Raw genomic sequence first — 27,524 nt, forward strand, 5'->3', positions numbered from 1 at the left:
ACTAGCCCTCACCCACACCCCAACCCTAATCCTAACCCTAAAACTTAGCCTAAGGCTAACTCTAAACCTAATGCTAACCCTAAACCTCAACCTCACCCTAACCATCACCCTAAACCTTACCCTCACCCTCAACCTCACCCTAACGCTAACCCTAACCCTTACCCTAACCCTCACCCTAACCCGAAACCTACCCTTCAGCATAACACTCACCCTAAACTTAACCCTAACCCTAATCCTGACCCTATCCCTAACCCTAACCCTACACTTCAGCCTAAACCTCACACTCATCCTCAACCTCACCCTCACCCTAATCCTAACGCTAAAACTCAGCCTAACCCTAACCCTTATCCTAATGCAAACCCTAAACCTCAAACTCACCCTAACACTCACCCTAAACCTCACCCTCACTTTAACCATAACCCTAACCCTCACCCTATACCTAACCCTCAACCTCACCCTCACCCTTATCATCACCCAAACCCTCACCCTCACCATAACCCTAACCATAACACTAACCCTCACGCTAAACCTAACTCTTCCCCTCAACCTCACCCTCACCCAAAGCCTAACCCTAAACCTAAGCCTCATCCTAAACCAAACCCTCAACCTCATACTCACCCTAAACATTAACCTCAACCTAACCCTAACCCTAAACCTAGCCCTCCCCCAACCCTTACCCTCACCATCACCCTAACCCTAACCCTCACCTTAAACCTAACCCTCACCCTAAACCTAACCCTAACACTCACCCTCACCCTCATCCTAACCCTAACCCTATCCCTAAACCTGACCCTAAACCTAACCCTAACCGTAAGGATAACCATAACACTCACCCTCAACCTAATCCCAAATCTAAGCCTAACCTTAACTGTAAACCTAATCCTAACCCTTACACTATCCCTAACCCTCAACCTCTCCCTAACCCTCACTCTAACCCTGAATCTCCCCCTAACGCTCACACTAACCCTAACCCTAACACTAACACTAAACCTCACCCTAACCCTCACTCTAACCCTAAACCTAACCCTAACCCTCACTGTAATGCTCAACCTAACCCTCACCCTAACCCTAACCTAAACCCTCACCCTAAACCTAAACCTCACCCTAACCCTATCCCTAAACCTACCTCTCAAACTAAACCTCACCCTAACCCCCACACTAACCCTAACCCTCACCCTCACCCTAACCCTAACCCTCAACCAAACCCTCTTCCTAATTCTAACCCTAACCCTCAACCTGACCCTTACACTAACCCTAATCCTCAACCTATCCCTATCCCTCACCCTCAGACTCACCCTCAGCCTAACCCTAACCCTAACCCTAATCCTAACCCTAAACCTCACCCTCACACTCAACCTAACTCTAACCCTCACCATAACTCTGACCCTCACCCTAAACCCAAACCTATCCCGAACACTCACACTAACTCCAACCCTCACCCTAACCCTAACCCTAATCCTCACCCTCACCATAACCCTAAACCTCACCGTAACATCACCCTAACAATAAAACTAACCCTAAACCTCACCCTCAACCTCACCCTAAACCTCACCCTAACCATTACCATCACCATAACCCTAACCCTAACCCTAATCCTCACACATACCCTAATCCTAACCCTCACCCTAATGCTCACCTTAACCGTAACTCTCACCCTCACCCTAACCCTAACCGTCAACTTAACCCTCAACCTAACACTAACCATCACCCACACCCTAACACTCAAGCTCACCTGAACTCTAACCCTCACCCTAAACCTAATCCTAAACCTCACCATAACCCTAACCCTCACTTAACCCTAACTCTAACCCTCATCCTCAACCTAAGCCTCACCCTCATCCTAACCCTCACCCTAACCCTCACCCTAACACTAAAGCTAACCCTAATCCTCAGTCTCACCCTAAGCCACACCCTAACCCTTATCCTCACCCTAACCCTAACCCTACCCCTCACCCTACCCCTCAGCCTAAACCTAACCCTAACCCTCACCCTAAACCTAACCCTAACCATCACCTTCACCCTAAACCTCACAATCACCGTTACCCTCACCGTAACCCTAAACCTCACCTACACCTTCACAATTACGCTCATCCTCACCCTCACCCTAACCCTTACCCTCACCCTAAACCTAACCCTAATCCTCACCCTCACCCTCACCCTAACCGTAATCCTCACCTTAACACTAATACTCAGCCGAAACCTCACTGTCAGCCTAAATATCACCCTAACCCTAACCCTCAACCTAACCTTAACCCTAACCCTCACCCTAACCCTAACGCTAACCCTAACCCTCACCCTCACCCTAAACATAAACCTAAACCTAACCCTCATCCTAACCCTAACTGTAATCCTCCTCCTTACACTAATCCTCACCCTAAACCTCACCCTCACCCTAAATATCACCCTAAACCTAACCCTCACCCTAACCGTAACCCTCACCCTAACCCTCACCATCACCTTAATCCTCACCCTAACCCTAACCATCACATAACACCCTAAAACTCACCCTCATCCTAACCCTCACCCTCACCCTAACCCTAATCCTAACCCTAACCCTAAACCTAACCCTAATGCTAACACTAAACCTCAACTTCACCATCACCCTCACCCTAACCCTTACCCTCACCCTCAACCTCACCCTAACCCTAACCCTAACATTAACCCACACCCTAACACTAACACTAACCCTACCCCTCAGCCTAACCATCACCCTAAACCTAACCCTAAACTTAATCCTCACCCTATCCCTAACCCTAACCCTATCCTTCACCCTAACCCTCACCCTCACCATACCCCTAATGCTACATTAACCCTCAGCCTCACCCTAAGCCTCGCAGTAACCCTTACCCTCTCCTTAAACCTATCCATCACCATCATCCTAAACCTCACCCTAACCCTTACCCACACCGTAACGTTCAATCTAATCCCAACCCTAACCCTAAATCTAACACTGAAGCTCACCCTATCCTTCACCCTAACCCTAAGCCTAACCCTCATCCTAAGACTAACCCTCACCCTAACCCTCACCCTAACCGTCACCCTCACCCTCAACCTCACACTCAGCCTAACCCTAACCCTAATCCAAAACCTAACCCTAAACCTCACCTTCACCCTAACTCTAAACCTAACCCTAATCAAAACCCTCACCCTCACCCTAATCTTATCCCTTACCCTCACCCTAAAACTAACCCTAATCCTAATCCTAACACTCACCCTCACCCGAAACCTTACCCTCACCCTAACCCTAAACCTAACATTCACCCTAACAATCATCCTAACCCTAACCCTAACCCTCAACCTAACCTTAACCCAAACCCTAAAATTAACCTTCACCAAAACCCTAACCCTCATGCTCACCCTCAACTTCACAATCACCTTCACCGAAACCCACACCCTCACCCTCACCCTAACAGTAACGATAACCCTATCACTCACTCTAAACCTAACACTCACCGTCACCCTCAACAACACCCTCACCCTAACCCTCACCCTCACACTAACCCTATCCATAAACCTAACCCTCACCCTAAACCTAATTCTGACCCTCACCCTCACCCTCACCCTAAGCCTAACCCTACACTTAAGCCTAAACCTAAAGCTAACACTCACCCTCTCCGTCACACTAAACCTAAACCTCACCCTAACCCTAAACCTAACCCTAGCCCTCACCCTAACCCTAAAACTCACCTAAACCCTAACCCAAACCTCACACTCATCCTCACCCTAAACCTCACCCTCACCCTTAACATCACCCTAATCCTAAACCTCAACCTAACCCTAACCCTCAGCCTCACCCTAACCCTAACCATCACCTTAAACCTCACCCTAACCCTAATCCTCACCCTAACCCTAACCCTCACCCTAACCCTCACCCTAATCTTAAACCTATTCCTAAACTATACCCTAACCCTAACCCTAATCCTAAAACTATCCCTCACCCTCACCCTAACCCTTAACCTCACCCTAATCCTAACCCTAACCATCAGCCTAACTCTCATCCTAACCCTCACAATAACCCTAAACCTCACCCTAACCATAAAACTAACCCTCAGCCAAACCCTCTTCCTAACGCTAACCCTAACCCTTAACCCAACCCTAACCCTAAACCTAAACTTAACCCTCACCCTAACCCTAAAACTCACCCTCACACTCACCCTCACCCTCAGCCTATCCCTAAACCTAACCCTAAACCTAACCCTAACCCTCACATTCACCCTCACCGTAACTCTAACCCTAACCCTAACCCTGACACTAACCCTAATCCCCACCCTATCCCTAACCCTCACCTAACCCTAACACTCACACTAACCCTAACCCTAACCCTCACTCTCACCCTAACCATAACCCTCACTTTAACCCTAAGCCTAAACCTAACCCTCACCCTCACCCTAAACCTCACCCTAACCCTTACCCTCACCCAAATCCTAACCCCAAGCCTCAGACTAACCCTCATCCTAACCCTAACCCTAAACCTAACCCTCACCCTAACCTAAACGCTAACCCTAACCCTAGCCCTCACTTTAACCCTAACCTCACCCTCACCCTCAACCTCACCCTCAGCCTATCCCTAATCCTCATCCAAACACTAACCCTAACTCTAAACCTAACCCTAACCAAAACCCTCATCCTTATCCTAACCCCAAACTTAACTCTCAGCCTAACCCTCATCCTAACCCGAACCCTAACCCTAAACCTCACCCTTACCCTAACCCTAACTCTAACCCTATTCCTAAAACTTAACACTCACTCTCACCCTCAACCTCACCCTCACACTCACCCTCACTCTTACCCTAATCATAACCCTATCCCTCACCCTGAACCTAACCCTTACCCTCACCCTCACCCTCACCAGAACCCTCACCCTAACCCTCACCCTCATCCTCAACCTATCCCTAACCATACCATAACCCTAATCCTAAACCTAACTCTGAACCTCACCCTCACCAGCACCCTAAGCCTAACCCAACATCTAAGCCTAAACCTAAACCTAACCCTCACCCTAAAGTTAACCAAAACCCTCACCCTAAGCGTAACCCTCACCGTAAACCTAACCCTAAGCCTCACCCTCACCCTCAACCTAACCCTAAACCTCACCCTTACGCTAACCCTAACCCTAATGCTAACCTTAACCCTCACTCTCACTGTAACCCTAACCCTAACCCTCACCCTAAAACTAACCTTAACCCGAATGCTATCCCTAACACTCACCCTCACCCTAACCCTCACTCTAAACCTTCCCCACACCCTAACCCTTACCCACACCCTAACCCTTACCCACACCCTAAACCTCACCCTAACCCCAACCCTAACCCTAACACTAACCCACACCCTAACCCAAGCCTAAACCTAAACCTCACCCTCACCCTAACCCTCACCCTAACTCTTACCCTCACCCAAACCTAACCCTAACTCTCAGTCTAACCCTCATCCTAACCCTAACACTAACCCTCACCCTCCCATTAACCCTAACCCTCACCCTCACCCTCAACATAATCCTAAGCCTAACCCTAACCAAAACGTTCACCCTAAAACTAACCCTATCCATAACCCTCACCCTAACCCTAAACCTAATCCTAAACCTAACCCTCACACTGACCCCAAAACTTACCCTCACCCTAACCCTAAACCTAACCCAAGCCTAACCCTCATCCTTACCCTAACCCTAACCCTAACCCTCACCCTAACCTTAACCCTAAACCTAACACTCAACCAAACCCTAACCCTCAACCTCACCTTCAAATTCACACTCACCCTCACCCTAATGCTCACCCACACCCTATACCTAACTCTGGCACTCACCCTCACGCTCACCCTAAGACTAACCCTACAGCTAAGCCAAATCCTAAACCTAACTCTCACACTCACACTTACCCTAAACCTAAACCTTACCCTAACCCTAACCCTAACCTTAGTTCTCACCCCAAAACTTACCCTCACCATCACCCTAACCCTAACACTCACCCTAACACTAACCCTAACCCTAAACCTCACTCTAACCCTTACCCTCAACCTAACCCAAGACCTAACCCTAAACCTAACAGTAACACTAAACCTCACCCTAACCCTCACTCTAACCCTAAACCTAACCCTAACCTTAACCCTCACCCTAACACTAACTCTAAACCTAAACGTCACCCTAACCCTAAACCTCATCCTAACACTTACCTTCACACTAAAACTAAACTTAACCCGAACACTAACCCTCACACTAACCCTAACCATCACCCTAAACTTAAAATCCACCCTAACCCTAACCCTAACCTTCAACCTCGCCCTAACCCTAACCATGACCCTAACCCTAACCCTCACCCTAAACGTAACCCCCACCCTCAACCTGAAGCTGGGCCTTAGCCTAAGCATAAGCTTAAGACTAACCCTAACCCTCAAAATCAACCTCACCCTAACCCTAACCGTAACCGTAACCCTAACCCTAACCCTCACACTAACCCTCACCCTAACGCTAACCCTAACCCTAACGCTAAACCTAACCCTCACCCTAAACCTCACCCTAACCCTAAACTTCAACATTACCTTAACACTCACACTCAGCCTATCCCTCACCTTAACCCTTAATGTCCCCCTCACCCTAACCCTCACTCTAACCTTAATACTCATCCTAACCCTCACCCTAACTGTAACCCTAACCATCACCCAAATCCTAATCCTCAAACTCACCTTCAGCCTCAGCCTAACCCTAAGCCTAAGCCTAATCTTAACCCTAACCCTCACCCTCATCCTAGCCCTCACCCTAACCCTAATCCTATCCCTAACCCTCATCCTAATCCCCAACATAACACTAACCCTCAACCTCAACCTAACCCTAACCCAAACCCTCAACTGAACCCTCACCCTCACCCTCACCATAACCCTCACCCTCACCCTAAAAATTACCCAAACCCTAACACTCACCCTTAGCATTAGCCTAGCCCTAACCCTCAAACTAACCCTAACCTCACCCTAACCTAACCCTCAACCTAACCCTTACCCTCACCATAACACTAAGCCTAAACCTAACATGAACCCTCACAGTAACACTAAACCTCACCCTAACCGTAACCCTCACACTATCCCTAACCCTCACCATAACCCTAACCCTAACCCTCACCCTAACCCTAACACTCACCCTCATCCTAGCCGTCACCCTAACCCTAATCCTAACCCTAACCCTCATCCTAACCCTCAACCTAACCATAACCCTAACCATCACTCAAAAAGTAATCCTCATCCCCACACTCACCCTCAGCCTAACTCTAACCCTCAGCCTAACCCACACACTAACCCTAACCCTAATCGTAACCCTCACCCTCAGCTTCACCCTCACTGTAAACTTAACCCTAATCATAAAACTAACAATAACCCTAACCCTAAACCTAATCCAAACCATCACCCTCAGCCTAACCCTAACCCTAACATTCACCCTAACTGTAACCCTCACCCTCAACGTAACCCTAACCCTAACCCTAAACCTCACCCTAAGGCTAATCCTAACACTCACCCTCATCCTAACCCACACCCTAACCCTAAAACCCTAACCCTCATCCTAACCCTAAACCTCTCCCTCACACTCATGCTCAGCCGAAGCCTAAGCCTAAGTCTAAGACTAACTGTAAACCTCACACTCACCCTAACCCTAACACTAACCCTCACCCTCACCCTAGCCCATATTCTAACCCTAAGCCTAAGCCTAACCCTAACCCTAACACTCACCCTCACCCTAAGTCTAATCCTAAACCTATCCCTCACACTCACCCTCACCCTAACCCTAATTGTAACACTAACCCTAACCCTAAGACTAACCCTTACCCTAATGCTAACTCTAACCCTAAACCTCATCCTCACCCTAACCATAACCCTCACCCTCACCCTCACCCTCCGCCTAACACTAAGACTATCCCTAACCCCAAACCTAACCCTAACACTAACCCTAAACCTAACCCTCACACTAACCCTCACCTTAACCCTGAGCCTAAACCTCACCCTCACCCTAGCCCATAACTTAACCCTAAGCCTAATCATAACCCTCACCCCGACCCTCTCTAACCCTAACCCCAACCCTCACCCTAACCCTAACCCTCACCCTCACCCTCACCCTCAGCCTTAACCTAAGCCTAACCCTAACCTAAACATCACACTCACCCTAACCTTAATCCTAACCCTAAACTTAACACTCACCCTCACCCTAACCCTAACTCTAACACTAAGCCTAACCCTAACCCTCACCCTCAACCTCACCCTCAGCCTAACTCTAAGCCTAACTCCAAACCTAACCATAAACCACACCCTCACATTCACCCTAACACTAATCCTAACCCTAACCCTAACCCTAACCCTCCTCCTAACTCTCACCATAACAGTAACCCTAACACTAAAACGAACACTAACCCTTAACCTCATCGTAACCCTAACCCTAATCCTCACCCTCACCGTTATTCTAACCCTAAACCTAATGATAACACTAACCCTAACCCTCACCCTCAGCCTCACCCTAACCCTAACCCTCACCCTCAACCACACCCTCAGCCTAACCCTAAGCAGAACCTCAACCATAACCCTAAACCACACCCTCACACTCACCCTAACGCTAATCCTAATCCTAACCCTAACACTAACCCTCCTCCTAACTCTCACCCTAACACTAACACTAATACTAACCCTTAACCTCATCCTAACCCTAAACCTAAACCTCACCCTCATGGTTATTCTAACCCTAACCCTAACCCTAACCATCACCTTCAACCTAACCCAAACCCTCCTCCTAACCCTAACCCTAACCCTAACCCTAAACGTCACCCTAACAATAAGCCAAACCCTCACCCTCAGCCTCACCCTCAACATAAGTTTAACCCTAATCATAACACTAACAATAACCCTAGCCATATCCCTAATCCTAACCCTCACCATCACCCAAACACTAACCCTAACCCTCACCCTAACCCTAAACCTCACCCTCAATGTAACCCTGACCCTAACCCTAACTTCACCCTAATGCTAACCCTAACACTCACCCTCACTCTAACCCTCACTGTAACCCTAATCCTAACCCTAAACCTCATCCTAATCCTCACCCAAATCTTAACACCCTAAACCTCACCCTAACCCTAACCCTCAACCTCACCCTTAAGCTCGGCCTAAGCCTAAGCCTAAGACTAAGACTAACCCTAACCCTCACACTCAACTTCACCCTAACCCTAACCATAACACTAACCCTAAACCTAACCCTCACACTAACCCTAACCGTAAAACTCACCCTTATGCTCAGCCTAAGCCTAAGCCTAAGCCTAAGCCTAAGCCTAACCCTCACCCTAACCCTAACACTAACCCTAACTCTAACCCTAAACCTCACCCTTACCCTAACCCTAACTCTAACCCTATTCCTAAACCTAAACCTCACCCTATCCCTAACGCTAACCCTCACCCTCAGAGTAACATTCAACCTAACCCTAATCTTACCAATAACCCTAACCCTAACGCTAACCCTCAACTTGTCCATAACCTTACCCCTAAACCTAACCCTAAACCTCACCCTTAGGCTCAGCCTAAACCTAAGCCTAAGCCAAAGACTAACCCTTACCCTCACACTCACCCTCACCCTAACCCTAACAGTAACACTCACCCTAACCATAACCCTCACACTAACCCTCACCCTAATGCTAACACTGACCCTAAACCTCACCCGCACCCTAACCCTAACCCTCACCCACACCCTAACCCTAACCCTCACCCTCACCCTCACCCTCCGCCTAACACTAATCCTATCCCTAACCCCAACCCTAAACTTAACACTAACGCTAAACCTAACCCTCATCATAACCCTCAACCTCACCCTAGCCGATAACCTAACCCTAAGCCTAACCCTAACCCTAACACTAAACCTAAACCTAAACCTAACCATAAACCTCACCCTCAGCCTCACCCTCACTGTAAACATAACACTAACCTAACACTAACAATAACCCTAACCCTAACCCTAACCCTCATTGTATTCCTAACCTTAACCTTTAGCCTTACCCTCACCATAACCCTCACAATAACCCTAACCCTCAACCTAACCCTAACCCTAACCGTCACTCTCACCCTCACGCTCACCCTCAGCCTAACTTTAAAACTAACGCTGCTCCTAACACTAACCCTCAAGTTCAACCTCACACTAACACTAAACCTAACCCTAAGCCTAACCCTCACACTCACCCTCACCCACACCTAAGCCTCACTGTCACCCTCACACTCATCCTCACAGTAACCCTAACCCTAACACTAAACCTAACTCTAACCCTAAACCTCACCCTTACCCTAACCCTAACTCTAACCCTATCCCTAAACCTAAACTTCACCCTAACCCTAACCCTAACCCTCACCCTCACAGTAACTTTCAACCTAACCTTAATCCTACCAATAACCCTAACCCTAACGCTAACCCTCACCCTGTCCATAACCCTCACCCTAACCCTAACCCTCACCCTCACCCTTAGGCTCAGCCTAAACCTAAGCCTAAGCCTAAGACTAAAACTTACCATCACACTCACCCTCACCCTAACCCTAACAGTAACACTCTCCCTAACCCTAATCCTCACAATCACCCTCCCACTCTGCCTAACACTAAGCCTATCCCTAACCCCAACCCTAAACTTAACAATAACCCGAAACCTAACCCTCACCCTAAACCTCACCCTCCCCTAGCCCATATCTTAACCCTAAGCCTAATTCTAACCCTAAGCCTAATCCTAACCCTAACCCTAAACCTAACCATAAACCTCACCCTCAGCCTCACCCTCACCCCAAAATTAACACTAACCTAACACTAACACTAACCCTAATCCTAACCCTCACCCTTACTGTAACCCTAACCTTAACCTTTAGACTTACCCTCACCATAACCCTCACAATAACCCTAACCTTCAACCTAACCCTAACCCTAACCGTCACTCTCACAATCACGCTCACACTCAGCCTAACTTTAAACCTAACGCTACTCCTAACACTAACCCTCAACTTCACCCTCACACTAAACCTAACCCAAAACCTAAGCCTAACACTCACACTCACCCTCACCCACACCCTAAGCCTCACTGTCACCCTCACACTCATCCTCACCCTAAACCTAACCCTAACACTAAACCTAACTCTAACCCTAAACCTCACCCTTACCCTAACCCTAACTCTAACCCTATCCCTAAACCTAAACTTCACCCTAACCCTAACCCTTACACTCACCCTCACAGTAACTTACAACCTAACCTAATCCTACCAATAACCCTAACACTAACGCTAACCCTCACCCTGTCCATAACCCTCAACCTAACCCTAACCCTCACCCTCACCCTTAGGCTCAGCCTAAACCTAAGCCTAAGCCTAAGACAAATCTTACCCTCACACTCACCCTCACCCTAACTCTAACAGTAACACTCTCCCTAACCCTAACCCTCACCCTCAACCTCACCCTCCGCCTAACACTAAGCCTATCCCTAACCCCAACCCTAAACTTAAAACTAACCTGAAACCTAACCCTCACCCTAACCCTCACCCTCACCCTAGCCCATACCTTAACCATAAGCCTAATCCTAACCCTAACCCTAACCCTAACCCTAAACCTAACCATAAACCTCACCCTGAGCCTCACCCTCACCGCAAAATTAACACTAACCTAACACTAACAATAACCCTAACCCTAAGCCTAACCCTCACTGTAACCCTAACCTTAACCTTTAGCCTTACCCTCACCATAACCCTCAAAATAACCCTAACCCTCAACCTAACGCTAAACCTAACCGTCACCCTCACCCTCACGCTCAACCTGTCTAAATTGAAACCTAATGCTACTCCTAAAACTAACCCTCAACTTCACCCTCACCCTAACCCTAACCCAAACCCTAAACCTAACCCTCACACTCACCCTCACCCACACCCTAAGCCTCACTGTCACCATCACGCTCACCTTCACCCTAACCCTAACCCTCACCCTCACACTAAACCTATCTCTCACCCTAACCATAAACCTCACAATCACCCTCACCCTCACCTCACCCAAAACCTAAACCTAATCCTAATCCTCACCCTAAACCTCACCCTAACCCTAATGCTAACTGTAACCCTCACACTCATCCTAAACCTCACGTTAAACCTAACTCTCACCATAAATCTAACCCTAACCCTAACACTCACCCTGACCCTAACTCTCACCCTAACCCTAACCCTAACCATAACCTTCACCAGAACGCTGACCCTAACCCTAACCCTAACCCTAAACCTCACCCTAACCCTAACCCTATCCCCAACCCTAACGTTAACCCTAATGCTCATCCTAACCATAACCGTACCCCTCAAACTAACTCTCATCCTAAACTTAACCCTAACACTAACCCTCACCCTAACCGTAACCATACACTCAACCTAACCCTAATCCTCACCCACACCCTCAGACTCATCTTCAGCCTAAACCTAACCCTAACCCTAATCTTAAACTAATCCTCACCCTCATCCTAACTGTAACCCTAAACTTCACCCTCAACCTTACCCCCACCCTCACCCGAACCCTAACCCGAACCCTAACACGAAACCTCACCCTAACCCTCATCCTAACCCTCTCCCAAACCCTCATCCTTACCCTAACCCTAACCCTTATCATAACCCTAAACCTCAACTTCACCCTAACCCTAACCCTAACACTAACTCTCACACTCACCATAACCCTCACCCTAAACCTTACACTCACCCTAACCCTCATCCCAACCCTCAACATATCCCTAAACCTAACCCTCAACCTAACCCTTACACTCACTCTAACACTAAGCTTAACCCTAACACTAACTCTCACACTAACCCTCACCGTAAATATCACCCTATCATTAACCCTAATCATAACACTCACCCTAAACCTAAAGCTCACCCTCACCCTCAGCCTAAAACTCAGCCTAAAGCCTAACCCTAACACTAACCCTAAGAGTCACCCTCACCCTCACCCTAACCCTAAGCCTCACCCTCACCCTCAACCTCACCCTAAACCTAAAGCAAACACTCAAACTAACCCTCACCCTCACCATAAACATCACCGTAACTCTAACACTCACCCTAATCCAAACCATAACCCGAACCCTCACCCTAACGCTAACCCTCACCCTCACCCTAAACCTAACCCTCACCCTAACCCTAACCCTGACCCTCATCTATCCCTCACCCTAAACCAAACCCTAACCCTCACCCTAACCGTCAACCACACCCTCACCCTAAACCTAACCCTAATGTTCACACTCAACATAACCCTAAACCTCACACTCACCATCACCCTCAGCTTAAATCTAAGCCTAACAATAAACCTAACCCTAACCCTCACACTCACCCTCACCCTAAACCTAGTCCTAACCCTAAACCTAACACTCTCACTCACCGTCACGCTCAACCTAAACCTAACCCAAACCCTCAACCGAACCTTCACCCTCACCCTAACCCTAACCCTCACCCTCAACCTAAACATCACCCTAAACCTAACACTCACCCTAACCCTTAGCTTAACCCTCAACCTAAACCTAACCCTCACCCTCACCCTAACCCTCAGGCTCACCTTAATCCTAATCCTAACCCTAACCCTCACCCTCACCCTCAACCTAACCCTACCCCTAACGCTAACCCTCACCCTAACACTAACCTCCAACCTAACCCTAACCTTAACCCGAACCCTAACCCTCACCAAACCCTAACACTCACCCCAACCCTTACGCTCACCCTAACCCCAAACCTAATTCTCACCATAACCCTAACCCTCAAGCTCACAATCCCCCTCAGCCTAACCCTAAAACTAAGCCTAACCCTATCCCTAAACCTCACACTCACCCTCACCCTAACCCTAATCGTAAACCTATCCCTAACCCTAACGCTCCTCCCAACTCTCACCCTAACCCTAACCCTAACACTAACATTATCCTAAAACTCACCCTAACCCTAACCTAATCCTCACCCTCACCCTTATTCTAACTCTAACCCTAATGATAACACTAAACCTGACCCTAACCCTAAAACTCATCCTCACCCTAAACCTAACCCTAAGTCTCAAACTCACCGTAACCCTAACACAAACCCTCAACTGAACACTCACCATTAGCCTCACCCTAACCCTCACCCTCACCCTAAACATCACCCTAACCCTAACCCTCACCCTTACCCTCACCCTAGCCCTAACCCTCATACTAACCCTAAACCTCACCCTAACCTAACCCTCAACCTAATGCTTACCCTCACCCTAACACTAAGGCTAAACCTAACATGAACCCTCACAGTAACCCTAAACCTCAGCCTAACCCTAACCTTCACACTATCCCTAACCCTCACCCTAACGCTAACCCTCACCCTCACCCTAACCCTAACCCTCACCCTCATCTAACCCTCACCCTAAACCTCACCCTAACCCTCACCTTAACACTCACCCACAACCTCACCCCAAACCTAACCCTAATGCTCACACTCAACATAACCCTAAACCTCACACTCACCCTCACCCTCAGCTTAAACCTAAGGCTAACAATAAACCAAACCCTAACCCTCACACTCACCCTCAACCTAACCCTAATCCTAACCCTAAACTTAACCCTCTCACTCACCCTCACCCTCAACCTAAACCTAACCCAAACACTCAACCGAAACTTCACACTCACCCTAACCCTAACCCTCACCCTCATCCTAGCCCTCACCCTAACCCTAATCCTAACCCTAATCCTCATCCCAAACTTCAACCTAACCATAACCCTAACCATCACTCAAAAGCTAATCCTCATCCCCACACTCACCCTCAGCCTAACCCTAACACTCAGCCTAACCCACACCCTAAACCTAACCCTAATCCTAACCCTCACCCTCAGCCTCACCCTCACTGTGAACTTAACCCTAACCATAATACTAAAAATAAGCCTAACCCTAAACCTAATCCTAACGCTCACCCTCACCTTATCCCTAAACTTAACCCTCACCTTAACCCTAACCCTCACCCTCAATGTAATCCTAACCCTAACACTAAACTTCACCCTAATGCTAACCCTGATCCTCACCCTCACTCTAGCCTTCAAACTAACAATAATCCTAACCCTAAACCTCATCCTAACCCTCACCCTAACCCTAAAACCCTAACCCTCTTCCTAACCCTAACCCTCTACCTCATACTCATGCTCAGCCTAAGCCTAAGCCTAAGACTAAGACTACCTGTAAACCTCACACTCACCCTAACCCTCACCCTAACCCTAACACTAACCCTCACCCTCACCCTAGCCCATACTCTAACCCTTAGCCTAAGCCTAACCCTCACCCTAAGTCTAAACATAACTCTAACCCTCACCCTCACCCTAAGTCTAAACATAACCCTAACCCTCACACTCACCCTCACCCTAACCCTAACTCTAACACTAACCCTAACTCTAACACTAACCCTCACCCTAATGCTAACTCTAACCCTAAACCTCATCCTCACCCTAACCCTTACCCTAACCCTCACCCTCAACCTCACCCTCCGCCTAACACTAAGACTATCCCTAATCCCAACCCTAACCCTAACACTAACCCTAAACCTAACCCTCACACTAACCCTCACCCTAACACTGACCCTTACACTCACCCTCACCCTAGCCCATACCTTAACCCTAAACCTAATCCTAACCCTCAACCTAACGCTCACCCTCAGCCTAAACCTAGGCCTAACCCTAACACTAACCCTAAAACTCACACTCACCCTAACGCTAATACTAACCCTAAACTTAACCCTCACCCTAACCCTAACCCTAACTCTAACACTAAGCCTAACCCTAACCCTCAAACTCAGCCTCACCCTCAGCCTAAACCTAAGCCTAACCCCAACTTTAACCCTAAACGACACCCTCACCTTCACCCTAACCCTAATCCTAACCCTAAGCCTAACCCTAACCCTCCTCCTAACTCTCACCCTAACCCTAACCCTAACCCTAACCCTAACACTAAAACTAACCCTTAACCTCATCCTAACCCTAACCCTAATCCTCACCCTCACTGTTATTCTAACCCTAACCATAATGATAACACTAACCCTAACCCTAACCCTTACCCTCACACTCACCTTAAACCAAACCCTCCTCCCAACCCTAACCCTAACCCTAACCCTAAACGTCACCCTAACCCTAACCTTAAAGTTCACCCTCAGCTTCACCCTCAAAATAAGCTTAACCTTAACCATAACACTAACAATAACCCTAACAATATCCCTAATTCTAACCCTCACCATCACCCTAACCCTAACCCTAACCCTCACCCTAACCCTAAAACTCATCCTCAATGTAATCCTAACCCTAACCCTAACCCTAAATTCACCCTAATGCTAACGCTAATCCTCACCCTCACACTAGCCCTCACCCTAACCCTAATCCTAACCCTGAACCTCATCCTAACCCTCACACAAATCCTAACACCCTAACCCTAACCATAACCCTAACTCTCACCCTCTCCCTCACCCTCCACTTAACACTAAGACTATCCCTAACCCCAACCTTAACCCTAACACTAACCTTAAACCTAACACTCAAACTAACCCTCACCCTAACCCTGACCTTAACCCTAACCCTCACCTTCACCCATATGCTCGGCCTAAGCCTAAGACTAAGACTAGCCCTAAACCTCACACTCAATTTCACCCTAACACTAACCCTCACACTAAACCTAAACCTAAAACTCACCCTCATACTAGGCCTAAGCCTAAGCCTAAGCCTAAGCCTAACCCTAAACTTAACCCTCACCCTAACCCTCACCCTAACCCTAACACTAACTCTAACTCTAACCCCAAATCTCACCCTTACCCTAACCCTAACTCTAACCCTGTCCCTAAACCTAAATCTCACCCTATCCCTAACCCTAACACTCACCCTCACAGTAACTTTCAACCTAAACCTAATCCTACCAATAACCCTAACCCTAACGCTAACCCTCAACTTGTCCATAACCCTCACTCTAATCCTAACCCTCACCCTCACCCTTAGGCTCAGCCTAAACCTAAGCCTAAGCCTAAGACTAACCCTTACCCTCACACTCACCCTCACCCTAACCCTAAAAGTAACACTCACCCTAACCCAACCCTTACACTAAACCTCACCCTAATGCTAAAACTAACCCTAAACCTCATCCGCACCCTAACCCTAACCCTCACCCTCACCCTCACCTTCCGCCTAACACTAAGCCTATCTCTAATCCCAACCCTAAACCTAAAACTAACCCTAAACCTAACCCTCACCCTCACCCTAGCCCATACCCTAACCCTAAGCCTAATCCTAACCGTAACCCTTAGCCTCACTCTAACCCTAACCCCAACCCTCACCCTAACACTAACCCTCACTCTCACCCTCACTATAACTCTAATCCTAACCCTAACCCTAACCCTCACCATAAACCTCACACTAACCTTAACCCTAACAAAAACCCTAACCCTAAACCTAACCACAAACTTCACCCTCAGCCTCACCCTCACCGCAAACTTAACACTAACCTAACACTAAAAATAACCCTAACCCTAACCCTAACCCTCACTGTAACCCTAACCTTAAACTTAACCCTGACCCTCACCATAACCCTCACACTAACCCTAACCCTCAACCTATACCTAACCCTAACCCTAACCGTCACCCTCACACTCAAGCTCACCCTCAGCCTAACTTTAAACCTAACGCTACTCCTAAAACTAACCCTCAACTTCACCCTCACACTAACCCTAACCCTAACCCTAACCCTCACACTCACCCTCACCCACACCCTAAGCCCTCAGGCTCATCCTCACCGTAACCCTAACCCTAACCCTCACGCTAAACCTATCTCTCACCCTAACCATAAACCTCACAATCACCCTCACCCTCACCTCACCCTAACCCTAAACCTCACCCTAACCCTCACCCTAAACCTCACCCTAAACCTAATGCTAACTCTAACCCTCACACTCACCCTAAACCTCACGCTAACCCTTACTCTCACCATATAGCTATCACTAACCCCACCCCTCACCCTGACACTAACCCTCACCCTAACCCTAACCCTAACCATCACCCTAACGCTCATCTTAACCGTAACCATACCTCAAACTAACTCTCATCCTAAACTTAACCCTATCCCAAACACTCACCATAACCCTAAACCTAACTCTCAACCTAACGCTAATTCTCACCCACACCCTCAGCCTCATCCTCAGCCTAAAACTTACCCTAACCCTAATCCTAACCCTAAACTTCACCCTCATCCTAACTCTAAACATAAACTTCACTCTCATCCTCACCCCCACCCTCACCCTAACCCTAACCCGAACCCTAACCCGAACCCTCAACCTAACCCTCATCCTAACCCTTTCCCTAACCCTCATCCTAACCCTAACCCTAGCCCTTACCATAACCCTAAACATCACCCTCAACCTAATCCTAACCCTAACCCCAACCCTCACCCTAACAGTAGCCTGAACCCTAACCCGAACCCTCACCCTAACCTTCATCCTAACCCTGTCCCTAACCCTCATCGTAACCCTAACCCTAGCCCTTACCATGACCCTAAACCTCACTCTCACCCTAACCCTAACCCTAACCCTAACCCTCACACCCACCATAACCCTCACCCTAAACCTTACCCTCACCCTAACCCTCATCCCAACCCTCACACTATCACTAACCCTAACCCTCAACCTAACCCTTACACTCACTCTAACGATAAACCTAACCCTAACACTAACTCTCACACCAACCCTCACCCTAAATATCACCCTATCATTAACCCTAAACCTAACCCTCACCCTAACCCTAACCCTCACCCTCACCCTCAGCCTAACCCTCAGCCAAAACCCTAAGCCTAACCCTAACCCTCAGAGACACCCTCACCCTAAGCCAAACACTGAGCGTCACCCACACCCTCAACCTCACCCTAAACCCAACGCAAACCCTCAAACCAACCCTCACCCTCAACATAAACATCACCGTAACTCTAACACTCACCCTAATCCGCACCATAAACCGAACCCTCACCCTAACGCTAACCCTCACCCTCACCCTAACCCTAACCCTGACCCTAACCCTAACCCTCACCCTCATCTAACCCTCACCCTAACCCAAACCCTAACCCTCACCCTAACCCTCAACCACACCCTCACCCTAATCCTAACCCTAATTCTCACATTCAACATAACCCTAAACCTCACACTCACCCTCACCATCAGCTTAAACCTAAGCCTAACAATAAACCTAACCCTAACACTCACACTCAACCACACCCTAAACCGAATCCTAACCCTAAACCTAACCCACTCACACACGCTCACCCTCAACCTAACCCTAACACAAACCCTCAACTGAAACTTCACCCTCACCCTAACCCCAACCCTCACGCTCAACCTAAACATCACCCTAAACCTAACCTTCACTCTAAACCTTAGCCTAACCCTCACCCTAACCCTAACCCTCACCCTCATCCTCATCCTCAGGCTCACCTTAAACCTAATCCTAACCCTAAACTTCATCCTCACCCTCAACTTAAACATACCACTAACGCTAACCCTCACCCTAACACTAACCTCCAACCTAACCCTAACCCTAAACCTAACGCTAACACTCACCCAAACCCTAACACTCACCCCAACCGTTACCCTCACCCTAACCCCAAACCTAATGCTCACCATAACCCTAACCCTCAAGCTCACAGTCACCCTCAGCCTAACCCTAAACCTAAGCCTAACCCTATCCCTAAACCTCACCCTCACCCTCACCCTAAACCTAATCCTAAACCTAACCCTAACCCTAACCCTCCTCCTAACTCTCACCCTAAACCTAACCCTAACACAATCAATAACATTAAGCCTAAAACTCACCCTAACCCTAACCCTAATCCTCAAGCTCACCGTTATTCTAACCCTAACCCTAACGATAACACTAACCCTAACCCTAACCCTCACCCTCACTCTAAACCTAAACCTAAGTCTCAACCTCACCCTAACCCTAACCCAAATATTCAACTGAACCCTCATCCTCACCTTCTCCCTCACCCTAACCCTCACCCTCACCCTAACCCTAACCCTCACCATTACCCTCACCCTAGCCCTAACCCTCATACTAACCCTAAACCTCACCCTAACCTAACCCTCAACCTAACCCTTACCCTTACCCTAACACTAAGGCTAAACCTAACATGAGCACTTACAGTAACCCTAAACCTCACCCTAAACTTAACCCTCACACTATGACTATCCCTCACCCTAACCCTAACCCTAACCCTCACCCTAAACCTAATCATCACCCTCACCCTCACCCTCAGCCTAACCCTCAGCCTAAAGCCTAACCCTAACCCTCACAATCACCCTCACCCTAAACCTAAACCTAAGCGTCACACTCACTCTCAACCTCACCCTAAACCTAACGCAAACCCTCAAACCAACCCTCATCCTCACCATAAACATCACCGTAACCCTAACACTCACCCTAATCGGCAACATATCCCTAACCCTCACCCTAACGCTAACCCTCACCATCACCCTAACCCTAACCCTCACCCTAATCTTAACCCTCACCGTCATCTAACCCTCACCCTAAACCAAACCCTAAACCTCTCCCTAACCCTCAACCTCAACCTCACCCTAAAACTAACAGTAATGCTCACATTCAACATAGCCCTAACCCTCACACTCACCCTCACCCTCAGCTTAAACCTAAGCCAAACATGAACCGTAACCCTAACCCTCACACTCACCAACACCCTAAACCTAACGCTAACCCTAATCCTAACCCTCTCTCTCACCCTCAGACTCACCCTAACCCTAACCCAAGCCCTCTACCTAAACATCACCCTAAACCTGACCCTTAGCCTAACCCTCACCCTAACCCTAACCCTCACCCTCACCGTCACCAACAGGCTCACACTAAACCTATTCCTAACCCTAACACTCACTCTCACCCTCAACCTAACCCTACCCCTAATGCTAACCCTCACTCTAAACCTAACCTCCAATCTAACCCTAAACCTCACCCTAAACCTAACCCTCAACCTAACCCTAACCCTAACCCTCATGCTCACAGTCACCCTCAGCCTAACCCTAAAACTAAACCTAACCCTAACCCTAATCCTCACACTCACCGTCACCCTGAATCCAACCTTAAGTTTCACCCTCACCCTCAACCTCACCCTAACCCTAAACCAAACCCTCAACTTATCCCTCACCATCACACTCACCCTAACCTTCACCCTCACCCTAAACATCACCCTAACCCTAACCCTCACCCTTACCCTCACCCTAGCCCTAACCCTCATACTAACCCTAAACCTAACACTCAACCTAAACTTTACACTCACCCTAAAACTAAGCCTAAACCTAACATGAAACCTCACAGTATCCCTAAAACTCACCCTAACCCTAACCCTCACATTAACCCTAACCCTCATCCTAACCCTAACCCTATCCCTCATCCTAACCCTCACTCTAACCCTAACCGTAACCCAAACCCTCACCCTCTCAGTAACTTTAAACCTAACCCTAATCCTAACAATAACCCTAACCCTGACCCTAACCCTCACCTTTCCATAACCCTCACCCTAACCCTAACCCACACCCTAACCCTAACCCTCACCCTCTCCCTTAGGCTCGGACTAAGCCTAAGCCTAAGCCTAAGACTAACCCTTAACCTCAAACTCACCCTCACCCTATCCCTAAAAGTAACAGTAACCCTAACCCTAACCCTCACACTAACCCTCACCGTAACACTAACACTAACCATAAACCTCACCCAAACCCCTACCCTAACCCTCACCCTCAGCCTCACCCTCCGCCTAACACTAAGACTATCCCTAAACCCAAACCTAACCCTAAAACTAACCCTAAACGTGACCCTCACCCTAACACTCCCTCTAACCCTGAAGGTAACCCTCACCCTCACCTAAGCCCATACCCTAACCCTAAGCCTAAACCTAACTCTCACCCTAAACCTCACTCTAACCCTAACCCCAACCCTCACCCTAACCCTAACCCTCACCTCACCCTCACCATAACTCTAATCCTAACCCTAAACCTAAACCTAACCCTCACACTCACCCTCACTTTAACCCTAATCCTAATCCTAACACTAACCCTAACAATAACCATTACCCTAACCCTGACCCTACACTAAATATAACCCTAAACCTCACCCTAAACCTCACCCTAACACTTACCTTCACACTAAAACTGACCTTAACCCGAACACTAACCCTCACACTAACCCTAACCATCACCCTAAACTTAAAACTCACCCTAACCCTAACCCTAACCCTCAACCATGCCCTAACCCTAACCATTACCCTAACCCTAACACTCACCCTAACCGTAACCCCCACCCATAACCTCAAGCTGGGCCTAAGCCTAAGCATAAGCCTAACACTAACCCTAACTCTCACACTCACCCTCACCCTAACCCTAATCGTAACCCTAACCCTAACCCTAACCATCACACTAACCCTCACCCTAACGCTAACCCTAACCCTCACCCTCACCCTAACCCTCACCCTAACCCTGAACCTTCACCATTACCATAACACTCACCCTCAGACTATTCCTCACCTTTACCCTTACTGTCACCCTTACCCTAACCCTCACCCTAACCGTAATCCTCATCCTAGCACTCACCCTAACTGTACCCCTAACCATCACCCTAACCCTAACCCTCACCCTCACCTTCAGCCTCAGCCTATCCCTGAGCCTAAGCCTAACCCTAACCCTAAACATCACCCTCATCCTAGCCCTCACCCTAAACCTAATCCTAACCCTAACCCTCATCATAACCCTCAACCTAACTATAAACCTAACCATCACTCATAAGCGAATTCTCATCCCCATTATCACCCTCAGCCTAATCCTAAGCCTAACCCTAATCCACACACTCAACCTCACTGTAACCCTTATCCTAAACCTAACCCTAACCCTAAACCTAATCCTAAACCTCACCCTCACTCTAACCCTAACCCTAACCTTCACCCTAACCCTAACCCTCACCCTCAACTTAACCCTAAACCTAAAACTCACCCTAACGCTAACCCGAAACCTCACCCTCACTCTAGCCCTCACTTAACCCTATTCCTAACCCTAAACCTCATCCTAACCCTCACCCTAACACTAAAACCCTAACCCTCATCCTAACCCTAACCCTCTCCCTCACACTCATGCTCGGCCTAAGCCTAAGCCTAAGACGAAGACTCACCGTAACCCTCACACACACCCTAACCCTCACCCCAACCCTAACACTAACCCTCACCCTCATCTTAGCCCATACTCTATCCATAAGCCTAAGCCTAACCCTCACCCTTACCCTCACACTCACCCTCATCCTAAACCTAATTGTAACACTAACCCTAACCCTAACACTAACCCTCACCCTAATGCTAACTCTAAACCTAAACCGCATCCTCACCCAAACCCTACCCCTCACCCTCACCTTCACCCTCTGCCTAACACTAAGCCTATCCCTAACCCCAACCCTAACCCTAACAGTAACACTAAACCTAACTCTCACACTACCCCTCATCCTAAACCTGACCTTAACCCTCAACCTCACCCTCACCCTAAACCTAACCCTAATTCTCACACTCAACATAACCATAAAGGTCACACTCACACTCACCCTCAGCTTAAACCTAAGCCTAAAAATAACCCTAACCCTAACCCTCACCCTCACCCTCACCCTAAACCTAATCCTAACCATAAACTTAACCCTCTCACTCATCCTCAACCTCACTCTAACCCTAACCGAAACCCTTAACCGAACTCTCACCCTCAACCTCACCCTCAACCTCACCCTCAACCTAACCCTAACACTCACCCTAACCCTCAACCTAACCCTACCCCTAACGCTAACACACATCCTAACCCTAAACTCCAACCTAATCCTATCCCTAACAATAACACTCAACCTAACCCTAAACTCCAACCTAAACCTAACCCTCACCCTAACCCTAATGCTAACCCTCACCCTAACCCTAACACTCACCCCAACCCTTACCTTCACCCTAACCCTAAACCTCACCCTAACCCTAACCCTCACGCTCACAGTCACCCTCAGCCTAACCCTAAACTTAAGACTAACCCCATACCAAACCCTCACACACATCCTCACACTAAACCTAACCCTACGACTCACCCTCAACCTCAACCTCACCCTAACGCTAACCCAAACTCTCAACTTAACCCTCACAGTCACCCTAACTCTAACCCTCACCCTCACCCTAAACATCACCCTAACCCTAACCCTCACCCTTACCCTCACCCTCAAACTAACCCTAAACCTCACCGTAAACCTAACCCTCAACCTAACCGTAACCCTAACCCTAACACTAAGCCTAAACCTAACATAAACCCTCAAAGTAACCCTAAATCTCACCCTAACCCTAACTCTCACACTAACCCTAACCCTCACCCTAACCCTAATACTAAACTTACCCTTCACCCTACCCCTCACTCTAACCCTTAACCCAACCTGAACCCTCATCCTCACCGTCACCCTAACACTCACCCAACCCTAACTCTCAACCAAACCCTAAACCTCATACTCTCCCGAACCCTAACCCTCACTCTAACACTCACACTCATCCTCACCCTAAACCTCACCCTAACCCTAACCCTCACCCTAACCTCAACTTTACCCTCAACCTAACCCTCACCCTAAACCTAAACCTAACTGTAACCCTAACCCTAAACCTCACCCTAACCCTAAGCCTAACCCTCACCTTCACCCTACCCTTTAACATTACGCTCACCCTAACCCTCACACAAACCCTAACCCTCAACCTAACCCTAACTCTAACCGTCACCCTCACCCTCAGTCTAACTGTAAACCTAACCATATTCCTAACACTAACCTTCACCTTCACCCTCACACTAAACCTAATCCTAAACCAACCATAAGTCTAAGCTTCACACTCACCCTCACCCTCACCCTGAACCTAAGCCTCACTGTCACACTCACGCTCACCCTCACCCTAACCCTAAACATAACTCTAACCCTAAACCTCACACTAACCCTAACCCTAACACTCACCCTCACTCTAACCTTTAACCTTACCCTCATCCTAACCCTCACACTAACCCTAACTCTCACCCTAACCCTAACCCTCACCCTAACTCTCACCCTCACCATAGCCTTCACCCTAACCCTAATCCTAACCATAACCCTCACCCTAAATCTAAAACTCAACCTAACCCTAACCCTCACCCTCATCAAACCCTCACCCTAACCCAAACCTAACCCTCACCCTAACCCTCACCTTAACCCTAAGCCTCACACTAACCTAACCCTAACACTCACCCTAACCCTCACACTAACCCTAATGCTAACCCTAATCCTAACCATAACTCTCACCCTAAACCTCACCCTCCACCTAACACTAACCCTCACACTCATCTAACCCTCACCCTAACCCTCCCCTAACCCTCAGCCTAACCCTCACCCTAACCCTAACCCTCACCCTAACCTAACCCTAACACTCACCCTAACCCTCACACTAGCCCTAATGCTAACCATAACCCTCACCCTCACACTAACCCTCAACCTAACCCTAAACCTCACCCTAACCCTCACCCTAACCCTAAACCTAACCCTCACCCTCTAGCTAAACTTTAGCCTTACCCTCACCCTAACACTCACACTAAACCCAACCCTCAGCCTAACCCTAAACGTCACCCTCACCCTCACGCTCACACTCAGTCTAACTTTAAACCTAACACTACTCCTAACACTAACCCTCAACTTCACCCTCAAACTAACCCTAACCCTAACCCTAAGCCTAACCCTCACACTCATCCTCACCCACAACATAAGCCTCACTGTCACCTCACGCTCACCCTCACAATAACCCTAACCCTAACCCTAACCCTCACGCTAAACCTATCTCTCACCCTAACCATAAACCTCACAATCACCCTCATCCTCCCCTCAACCTAACCCTAAACCTAGACCTAACCCTCACCCTAAACGTCACCCTAATCCTAATGCTAACTCTAAACCTCACACTGACCCTAAACCTCACGCTAACCCTTACTCTCACCGTAAATCTAAACCGAACCCTAACCCTCACTCTGACCATAACCCTCACCTGAAACCTAATCCTAACCCTAGCCCTCACCCTCACCCTCAACCTAACCCTAACCCTAACGCTAACCCTCACCCTAAACCTAATCTCCAAACTAAACCTAACACTAACAAAATCTCTAACCCTCACCCTAAACCTAACCCTCATCCTAACCCTAACCCTCACCCTCACAGTCACCCTCAGCCTAACCCTAAACCTAAGCCTAACCCTATCCCTAATACTCACATTCACCGTCACCCTAAACCTAACCCTAAGTCTCACCCTCACCCTCAACATCACCCTAACCCTAACCCAAACCCTCAACTGAACCCTCACCCTCACCCTAACACTCACCCTAACCCTAACCCTCACACTCACCATAACCTTCAAATTAAAACTTAACCTCACCCTAAGCCTGACACAACCCTCACCCTATCCCTAACCCTAACCCTCAACCTAACACTTACACTCACTCTAACACTGAGCCTAACCCTAACACTAACTCTCACACTAACCCTCACCCTAAATATCACCCTATCATTAACCCTAACCCTAACCCTATCCTTCAACCTCACCCTCAGCCTAACCCTCAGCCTAAAGCCAAACCCTAAACCTAACCCTCAGAGTCACCCTCACCCTAACCCTAATCCTAAGCCTCACCCTCACCCTCAACCTCAACCTAAACCTAACGCAAAACCGCAAACCAACCCTCACCCTCACCATAAACAGGACCGTAACCGTAACACTCACCCTAATCCGCACCATAAACCTAACCCTCACCGTAACGCTAACCCTCACCGTCACCGTCACCCTAACCCTCACCCTAACCCTAACCCTCATCTAACCCTCAACCTAACACAAACCCTAACCCTCACCCTAACCCTCAACCTCACCGTCACCCTAAACCTAACCCTAATGCTCACACTCAACATAACCCTAAACCTCACACTCACCCTCACCCTCAGCTTAAACCTAAGCCTAACAATGACACGAACCCTAAACCTCACACTCACCCTCACCCTAAACCTAACCCTAACCCTAATCCTAACCCTCTCACTCACCCTCACACTCACCCTAAGCCTAACCCAAACTCTCAACCTAAACATCACCTTAAACCTAACCCTCACACTAAACCTTAGCCTATACCTCACCCTAACCCTAAACCTCACCCTCACCCTCACCCACAGGCTCACCCTAAACCTAATCCTAACCCTAGCCCTCCCCCTCCCCCTCAACCTAACCCTACCCCTAACGCTAACCCTCACCCTAAACCTAACCTCCAATCTAAACCTAACCCTAACCCTACAGCTAACCCTCACCCTAAACCTAACCCTCACCCTAACCCTAACCCTCACGCTCACAGTCACCTTCAGCCTAACCCTAAACCTAAGCTTAACCCTATCCCTAATCCTCACACCATCACCCTAAACCTAACCCTGAGTCTCACCCTCACCCTCAACCTCACCCTAACCCTAACA

The sequence above is a fragment of the Dipodomys merriami genome, unplaced genomic scaffold, assembly GCF_024711535.1.
Source record: "Dipodomys merriami isolate MVZ:Mamm:240054 unplaced genomic scaffold, mDipMer1.0.p SCAF_67, whole genome shotgun sequence".
NCBI lineage: Eukaryota > Metazoa > Chordata > Mammalia > Rodentia > Heteromyidae > Dipodomys > Dipodomys merriami.